A 10,428-nucleotide genomic window follows, 5' to 3' on the forward strand; every position below is an offset into this window, starting at 1 on the left:
GAATTAAAACACTGGTTGAGCCTGGAGATTTAGAGGAAGGGGTGACTAAGAAAAAGTGTCGAACTGCCTCGTCCTTGTTAGATTTTCTATCCTTGGCCGCACCCTTTCTCCCCTCCTTTATTTCCCATTTTTCTCCTAGTTCCTCTTCCTCGCTGAAGTCCTTTGATGGAAAAAATTCATTCGGAGGTTCGGCATATAAATCAAGGCATAGGATATTAAGTGGAGTTGTTACAAAATTGAATTGTAGAGACTTCTAGAGGCACAATAGTAACTGACATATAGGGAGGGAAAACAGTCGAATATACAAAATAATTTTACTTGAGGGTAGTGGTATTCACGTGATTTTTTTTCTGCTCTAAACTTGCAACATTAATGGAAAGAATTGTAGTGTACATAATAAAGTAAATATACAACTATTTACATAGAAGCAAAAGCAAAATAGGAAACAAATCAGAAGAAACAAGACCTCCAAAAAACAATATCAAAAAGTAACAAGTTTCATTATTGCTGGACCTAATGAAGAAATGGAATGATGTGAGGAAAGGGCCCTGAAATCACAATCGATTGAAAAAAATAATTACATTACTTTATCACATCCACGAATCAAATGTTAAGATTATAACTGTTTGTGAGGACTAGTTAAAGCCTACTTAATGCCCACTTAAGCTGTCAGTAACTAAAGAAAAACTGCTAGTGACTGAAATGAGAAAAAAAAGTCTTGTGTGATTTCTAACACGTATACATTGAAGACAGGAGACATCAGATTAGAAGAGTACAAAAAGTAATAAATAAATTTTAAGCAGAAACTTAGGGAACTGGCAGCAAACGTATTAATAATTTCTTGTTTGATAATCAAATGTCTGCTGAAATTCATATTTACTCTTTGATCAAAAGCAGCAAACTGGGTAGAACTATGGAGGAAACATTTCCAGGCAATGTGTAGTCATCCCTCGTTATTCACAGAGTCCATGTTTGCGAGTTCAACTACTCAGGAAAATTTATTTGTAACCCCCCAATCAATGTGTGCAGCCTTCGTGGACATGCACAGATTAGGGAAATTTTTAACTTGTCTGACATACACATTCCCAGCTGAGGTTAAACAAGGCTATAATCAGCCTTGTTTCACTTCACACTGTAAGCAAATGTGCTTTTCATAGTACATATAGTGTCATGTTTTTCACTTTTTTGTGTTTTTTATTGGTGATTTTGCTGTCTTAAGTACTCACCGAGCATAGTGCTGAAGTACTGTCTGGCATTCCTCAGCACAGGAAGGCTGTAATGTGTGTTGTGCAGAAAACATGCATCCTAGATAAGCTCCCTTCAGGCTTATAATTAGTGCTCTTAGCCATGAGATTAGTGTTAATGAATCAACAATATATATTAAATAAGGCAACAGTCTAGAGCCATGCCACCCTGAATAAGCCTGATCTCAACTGATCTCGGAAGCTAAACAAGGTCCAGCCTGGTTAGTACTTGGATGGGAGACCACCTAGGAAGACCAGGTGCTGTAGGCGTAAAAAACAAGGGATTATAAGATGACAAAGTCCTCGCAATCTGTGAAGTCAACCAAGGGTTGCCTCACCAATAAATAAATAAATAAATAAATAAATATTAAATGAGGTGTCTAAACAGAAACACACATGAAAGAAGGTTATATATTGATTGGTTAACAAAATGTTGTGACCAATCTCAGAAACTTAACCCTGTATTTCTCCTAGGAGCAGTTCAGTATTTATTGTGACTTTATAGAACATAATTACCTCAAATAATGACAATTGACTATTTCCTAAAGGACACATGTAAATTTTATGCCCGTTAAAAGAAAAATCATCTCATTGCCTACCTTAGATTTCATTATTCATTGTTATAAATCCTCCTTTGCAAATTACTTCAATCGTTACCTTTTGTCTTCATGTTACCTGCCTAAACCACAACCCTGGTTAATTTATTTTATGTTTGCATCAGAGCTGTTGAACTTGACTGGAGAAAAAAACACAACCATGCTAACTCCAGAGTGAGCTCAGTGTTCTCACCCCCTCGGACTAATTTCCCCACTCTCTAAGACAGTCACTTAACATCTTTCTTCTGACTATATATGCTCATTCTTCACTCATAAGTCATTATATTGCTGCTTATGTCTCCAGAAAATAGAATAAATCAGTAATGGCTCCTGTTTCCCTCCCCTATTGTACCTACCAACCTTCCTACATCTGAATACACTGCTGTGCTCCAGTAACTATGGATAAACTCAAAATTCCTAAGACCAGATTTGCCACTTTTGTATTGAGTTCCATTTTACTCTTGAAATTGTCCACTTCCTTTATGAATTGTTTCCCTCTCATCTGGATCACTTCCATCAACTTATGAACATGATTTAATAGTTACCATCTTAAAAAAAAAAAAAAACTCTTGGCCTATAATGCCTTCCATATATTACACCATTGCTGTGATCTGCTCTCCTCTACAGAAAAACTTTTATCTCTACTTCTACTTTATCTTGAAACTACACTCCATTGAAACTGCTCAAGATCAGCAGTAGCCTCCATGTCCTCAAATCCAATTTTTATAACTCGGTCTTCATCTCATTTCACCTGTCAACATTTGAAACAGCTGATGACTTACTCTCTTCTTTCTGAAACGACTTATCTTGCCTGCCAGAATTCCATTCTGTATTTATCTCTTCTCTTCCTAAATTGCTGTTCCTTAGTCTCCTTGCTGGTTCCTCATTTTCCAGTATCCAAATGCTGGAGTGCCCCAGAATTCAAATCTCGCAAGTTGGACTGCTGCTTCTCTGTTCCCGCTCCCTCTGGCTAAATGAAATTCACATTTGACTCTCCAGCCCATACCATTATCCTAAACAGTAGATTCACACTTAACCGCCTGCCCTACAGCACTGCTTGAATGTCTAATAGGCATCATAAACTTAATATATCCAAAACCACTCTAAATCTGCCCTCCCCAAACCAATCCTGATCAGGTCTTCCCTGTTTCATGAAATAGCAACTCCATTATTACAGTTGAAGCTAAAAACTTAGGAATTATCCTTTATTCTTTCATATTGCATTCATTCCATCAGCAAATCTCATTCGTATTATCTTCAAAATATACCTAGAATCTCTGTTCACTACCTTTTTTCAAACTCAGTCTGGTCCAAGCTACTACCTTCTTACATGTGAACCATAGCAAAGGCCTCCTAACTGATCTTTTATACTTATTTCCACATGGTCTGCTCACACAGCAATCAGTGTAGTCCCTTTAAAAGTTAGTATCATTCCTATCCTAAAACCCACAAGTTTTTTTGCTTCCCATCTCACTCAGAATACAAGCCAAAGCTCTTACCATGGTCTACAAGGCCCTGTGTATACTGCCCCCACCCATGTTACCTCTGGCTTCATGTCCAGTGACTTTACGTGTTCATTCTTTCCCACCATTCTATCCTCCCTTTTTCTCTAATATGTCAAGCATGTCTCCGTCTCAGAACTTTTGCACTACTACCCTTCTGTCTGGAATGCTCTTCTTGGTATGTACTTGGCTCACAATATCACTTATTTAGGTCTCTGCTCAAATCTCACTTTATCACAAAGGTCCTTCCTTTGAGAAATCTATGTAAATGGTACCCCACCATCTTCTCTCCCTTATCCTACTCTATTTTTTATATACAGTTTGCTATATAGTATGTTATACATTTTGTTTGGTTATCTCCCACTAAAGCGAAATCTCTGTAAAAATTTGTTGAATGAAATGTTATTTGCCTACAAAAATATATACAAAGAAAATAGCGAAATATTGTAATTCTCAAGAGGATAAGGCTTATGGTTCTATTTCTGATTGCTTTCTAAAAGAACAGTAGAATTATAAATCCAGTCCTACTGTCACAAATAAAACGGAGAAAGCTGGGTTATTCCTAATACAGATAAAATATTGTAACAGATAACATTTGAAAATGTGTATAAATTTGCATATATAACATCTTAAGCAGACCAGTTTTTTTTCTAATTAGGAAACTCAAGTTTGTAAATGAGCAAAACACCCATATTTCAATCAATAGATTGACACATATCAACCAATAGAGGAAGAGAACTGTCAGCCCATAGGCTATAAGTGACTATGATCTTAATGTGACCTATTGTTGGAGGAGGAATGGAAAGGCGAAGTCCTCAAGCCTCTAGTTGTAAAAGGGACTTTAAAAGGTTTTGCTGGAATATCTAAAAGTTCACAAAATAAGGATATATTCCTTGAACATTTTATCTACCTCTTTTCATTTCTGTCTTTTTCTTCTGTCCTTCTCAAACTTGGCATTGCACAGTGATTAAATGCATGAGTATTAGAATGACATACATGGAATTAAAATGTGGCTTTGGCTACATCATTGACTTACTAAGCAGTGTGACCTTGGGCAAATTACTAAAGTCTCATAGATTATGTTTTCTTTTATCTAAAATTGGCTTGATAGGGTATAAGGCTGTCCGTAGATAGTAAATAAAATTTTATAAATAATTTAGCAGCACCTGGTACATGCATGCTCCCCTACTAGTGGTTATCATTCATTCATTCAAAAAAACATTAGGCTTCTCTGCATCGTGTCTTAGGATCATAGTATTAAGCAAATTCACTTGTTCTGTTCTTATGGAGTTTTTATTTTTAACTACAATACATAACTAAAAGGAGACCCTTTTTGTTCTCAGATTTGTAATGTGAGGCTTTCATTCAATATGTGGAAAAATAAGAAAACTGCAACAAAAATTACAATTTAGAAAAAAGGAGTAAAAACTTTCAGGACAACACCGTATCAATATAAAGTTCCTCCAAGTGATAGATACTAAAGTGCAGCCAAAATTGAGAACTATACCCTAAACCCTTTGCTTCTGTCTGGCTAATCTTCAGCCTAGGTTAACCTGACTATTCACTTTTTTGGTACCTCTGAGCATCTATACACAGCTGAAGACTGTCGAACCATAGAATGGATAGATTCCACTAAAATCTCATGATCACCCAAATCAAAGGAACCCTCAGCACAGCCAAGCAATCTTACATTTCTCTCTTCAGCCTTCTCACCTGTTCCAACAAGTGTTTCAAACTTCCACTCCCCAAACCTATCCCCCTCATTTTAGTGCCTCCCCTTCACTGTCAGAAGATAACATCACTTCCTCCTAAACTAAAGTCACCAAATGGAAATTTCCTACTTCCAAATATGCAGATCTACTTATACTCAATTTATCCTTCTCTCTATTTACTCAACAATTTATTGAGTACCCAATGTGTGCCAGGGATACATTGAACAATACAAGTAAAAATCTCTCTTCTCCTGGAGCTTATATTCTAATGGGAAAAGACAGGCACAATGTAAATAAGTGATGTGATTATCTAGAAAGTAATAAGTGCTAGGGGAAAGTGTACCAAATTAAGGAGTAATATTTTAAATAGTGTCATTGAGCAGGGCACGTTTGAGCAAAGACTTGCAGTGTGAATGGGGAGCAAGCTGTACGGGTGTCTGGAGAGGAATGTCCCTGGCAAAGGGAATAGCAAAAGCAAATGTCCTGTGGTAGGAGTGTGCCAGGGTGTTCAGGAACAGTAAAGAAAGCTATACGGGTGAAATGTAGAGACTGAAGGGGAAAGTATTAGAAAATGAGATCAGGTTAAAGAAGGAGGTGGGGAAGTGGATCACAAAGGATTTAATAGGCTATTAGAAGGATGGCTTGCGCTCAGATGTGAAACCATTGGAGAACTATGAGCAGAGAAATGACAACTGGCTACTGCGTTTAGAATAGTCTATATCACAAGGAAAGAAACAAGAAAACTATATCTGCATTGTCCTAAGGTCACTGTTTCAAAATAGAAGTTAAACCTCTCTAAGGACATTTCCTTCACATACACTTTTCTTCCACCCCTTCAGTTACTTCATCGATTATCCTTAGTTTACTCAAACTCTCCCTTTCATTTGAATCATTTCCATTTGTTTTTAAACATGTCTGAGGCCTACATCAAAAAAAAAAAGAAAAACCACCTTCCTTGATGCCAGTTACTGTTCTGTCACATTCCTCACTTCAGCCAGACTTCCAATAACGCTTGTCTCTGACACCTCACCAGTTTCATTCTTCACTCTATTCCTATTTCAGGTCACTGTAGTCTGGCATCTGCTCCCATAACATCATAATAATAGATTTTCCTAAGGCAGTTCTTCAGGAGGTAGTGCTGATTCCTCGGGGGACATTTGGAAATATGTCGCACTATGTTTTTGGTTTTGACTTGTATATTTTTGGTTATAACTTAAAGGGTAGGAGTGCTAGTGGTGTTTAGTTGTCGAAGATCAAGGATTGCCTAATATACTGCAATGTGTAGAACAATCCCTCCCTTTCTCACATTTAAGAGTTGTCCTGATCAAAATACCAATATCACCCCATTGAAAAATAGTCTTAATGTTGTGACTTCTATATACCTATATCCACTGAACATTTTTCAATCTTTTTCCTGCTTAATCTTAGAATATTTGACACTGATATCTACTTTCTTTGCATTACTCTTTTCTCTTGGTTTCTGTAATATATCACATTCTTTGTTTTTATCCTACCTCTGTGACAACTTCTCTCATTCCTTTTTACAGACCCATCCTCCTCCACTACCAGATGTTGAGCTTCTTCAGGATCAGTCCCTTGGCGGTGATATCAGCAAAAATGGCGAGTAAGGAACTCCAAGGACATGTATGGCCGCATAAACAGCAAATAAGTTGGCAGAAGTTGGCAGAACCAAGTTTATGTGAACTCTGGGAACTAGTCAAACATTACAGTAACCAGACAAATACTTAATCAAGAAACAGGTTTTTGAAGCTCAATAGAAGGGCTTTGTGTCATTTAAACTTATAGTGGCCCCATTTCCTCATTCTCAGTTCAGTGGCAGTTTTGAAGATAATCAACATTTCTAGTGTAGATTCCTGGTGCCAGAGAGAGGACGACCTTGTCCTCCAAGACTTGTGATAGTTTATTTTAAACTTTCTATTAGCTCCCTGAAGCACTGGTGCAAAGAAAGACTTCTGTGTTTCACCTAACCCAGAACTCTTCTGAGGCAACGAGGTGACTGCTCAAGGGGCATTTGTCAAAAACATTTAAAGGAAAATTTATTAGCTGCTACCAACTAGGAAGACATAAAAATTGGGGCAACCAATAGACACACAAAATCCTAGGAGAGAAGACTAAAGAGTGAGATACTTTGGAGAATAAAGTCTTTGAAAATTTCCCGCATATTCCTGAGAACCTAAAAGGGCACATGCATGCACTAAAGTAGATTTGTAATTTGCACAGCTGAATGTTGAAGGTGTGCCCCAATGCATACACAGAGCTCACTGGCAAAGACTGAAAGTTTTTATTTATTTATTTTTTGGTCCTAGGCATTTAAGGAAATCTCTGTTGAATCACTAGTTGACCTCTAAGCAAACAAAAATATCAATGGCCACACACAGGAATACAAAGTTTACAAAATTAGTTCAGAAAAGTCATTAAACATCAGCAACCAAAACAAGTAGCAACAACAAACTCTAAGGAGGGAGGAAAATCTGATTTCTAGATTTGCCACATTATAATAAAATGTCCAGTTTTCAACAAAAATTACAAAGCAGACATAGAATCGAGACAGTATGGCCCAATACCCAGGAAAAAAAATTAATAGAAACTGTCCTCAAGGATGCACACATATTGGACTCACTAGACAAAGACTTTCCATTAACTATTAAATATTTAAATATGCTGCAAGAGCTAAAGGAAACCATAGACAAAGAACTAAAAGAAATCAAGAAAGCAATGTCTCACCAAATAGAGAATATCAGTAAAGAGATTGAAATTACAAATAGCAACCAAATAGAAATTCTGGAATGGAAGAGTACAATAACTGAAACTAAGAATTCACTGGAGGAGTTCAGCAGCAGATACGAATAGTCAGAAGAAAGAATCAGCAGACTTCAAGATAGGTCAATTAAGATTACCCAATTCGAAGAGCAGAAAGGAAAAAATACAGAAAAATGAATAGAGCCCGAGACCAGTGGGATAACGTCAAGCAAATCAAGATATGCATAATGAGCATCCCAGAAGGAGCGGGGGGAGAGAGAGAGGACAAAAGAATATTTGAAGAAATAATGGTCAAAAACTTCCAAAATTTGATGAAGGATTTGAATCTAGATGCCCTGGAAGCTCAACAAATAAAAGGATAAACTCAGACCCACACCAAGACATATAATCACACTGTCAAAAGTCATAGACAAAGAATTTTGAAGTGAGAAGCGAGTCTTACATTCAGGGTCCTTAATAAGATTAACTTGATTTTTTTTTCACCAGAAACCGTGGAAGCCAGGAGGGAGGGAGTCAGATGACATATTCAAGAGTTTAAAGAAAAACTGTCAGCCAATAATTCGATATTCAGCAAAATTATCCTTCACAAGTGAAAGAGAAATAAGACGTTCTCAAAATAAAAACAGTTTGTCACTAGAATACCTGCCTTACAAGAAATACTAAAGAGAGTTCTTCATCTTGAAGAGAAACTGACAGTAACTTGAATCCATGTGAAATAAAAAACACTGTTAGAGGTAACTAGGTAGATATAAAAGGGTTACTGTATTTTGGATTAGTAACTATGATTTAAAAGAACAGAAAAAGCAATTATAAGTCTACATTATTGGGCACACAATGCATAACGATAATTTATAATAACATAAGAGGGTAAGGATGAAGCCTAGGAGCAAACAGTTTTTTTTACTATTGAAACTGAGTCAGTTTTTATCCAAATACATTGTTGTAAGTTCATTATAATCCTGAGGGTAACTATTGAGAGAATAACTAAAAATTATGTAGTAAAATAGATGAGAAAGGAATCAAAATGTAATCTAACAAATGAAGTAGTGGAGGATTTGGGCAACAAAAAAAAATTACAACATGAAAAACAAATGGCAAAGTAAAAATTTCCTTGTCACTGACTACATTAAATGGAAATTCATGAAACTAATTAGCAGGCAGAGATTGGCAAAATGAACTTTTCCAATTCTAACTACATCCTGTGTATAAGCGATTCAGTTTAGAACCAAAGACACAAATGGGTTAAAAGTGAAAAGATGGGAAAAGATACTCCAAGATATCTCAAGTGTATGTGGAACAGTCTCCAGCATAGAATATATGTCCACAAAACAAGGCTTACTATATTTTAAAAGGTTAAAATCTACCAAGTATCATCTCTGAGCACAATGGAATGAAACTAGAAATAGCACACCTTAAACCACCAATGGGTCAAAGAAGTCACAAGAGAAATTAGAAAATAATTTTAGATAATTTTTCTTTTAATAAAAGCACTAACAGAATGCAGCAAAAGCAGTGCGCAGAGGGAAATTTATAGCTATAAATGCCTACATTTAAAAAGATCTAGAATCAGTAACCTAACCTTCCAAAGAAAACCCAAAGCTAGCAGAAAGAAGGAAATAATAAAGATTAGCGGAGAGGTAAATAAACCATAGAAAACAATGCAACCAAAAGCTGGTTCTTTGAAAAGATTGATAAAATTAACCTTTTTTGACCGAGAAAAAAAGATTCAAAACTAAAATTAGGAATTAAAGGGGGGCATTATCACCAACCTTACAGAAATAAAAAGAATTATAAGAACACTATTAATTGTATGCCAACCAGTTAGATTAGTTAGATGAAATGTATAAATTCCTAAAGACAAACTATGAAAACTGGCTCAAGAAATAGAATAGTCTTAGAACAGTACAGGTAAATAGATTCAATCAATAACCAAAAGACTTCCATCAAAGGAAAGCTAGAACCATATGACTTCACTGGTGAGTTCAATTAAAGATTTAAAAACATCAGTCCTTTCCAAACTTTTACCAAAAAAAAAAAAAAAAAAAAAAATAGAGGAAAAGGGAACACTTACTAATTCATTCTATGAGACCAGCATTACTGTGAAAATAAAGCCAAAGACATCACTAGAAAATAAAACTACAGACCAATATTCCTAATGACTACAAATACAAAGATCCTCACCAAAAAATGAATATAGCCCCACATTAAAAGGATTATATACATGATCAACTTGAATCCACACACAAAAAAACCTACTGGAGCTAATAAGTTTAGCAAAGTCACAAGTTATAGGATCAACATAAAAAATCAATTGTCTCTACATTTGCAGTGAGCATACCAAAAAATGAAATTAACAATTTCATTTACAGCAGCATCAAAAAATAAAATACTAAAGTTTAAATGAGGTGTAAGACTTGGACACGAAAACTACAAGACATTTTTGAAAGATTCAAGAACACCTAATTAGAAATACATCCATGTTCCTATATTGGAAGACAATATTGTTAAAATATCAATACTCCCTAAATCGATCTGCAGAGTCACTGCAATTCCTATCAAAATTCCAGGTTCCTTTTTTTTTTTTTTTTTTTTT

At 35.7% G+C, this 10,428-nt stretch overlaps 1 pseudogene; it reads left to right on the forward strand.

Moving 5' to 3' along the window:
• The first annotated feature begins 1,395 nt into the window (after nt 1–1,395).
• Nucleotides 1,396–1,514, forward strand: LOC111745272 (annotated as a pseudogene).
• The last annotated feature ends 8,914 nt before the right edge of the window (nt 1,515–10,428 follow it).

Source organism: Pteropus vampyrus, unplaced genomic scaffold (genome assembly GCF_000151845.1).
Source record: "Pteropus vampyrus isolate Shadow unplaced genomic scaffold, Pvam_2.0 Scaffold150, whole genome shotgun sequence".
Taxonomy (NCBI): Eukaryota; Metazoa; Chordata; class Mammalia; order Chiroptera; family Pteropodidae; genus Pteropus; species Pteropus vampyrus.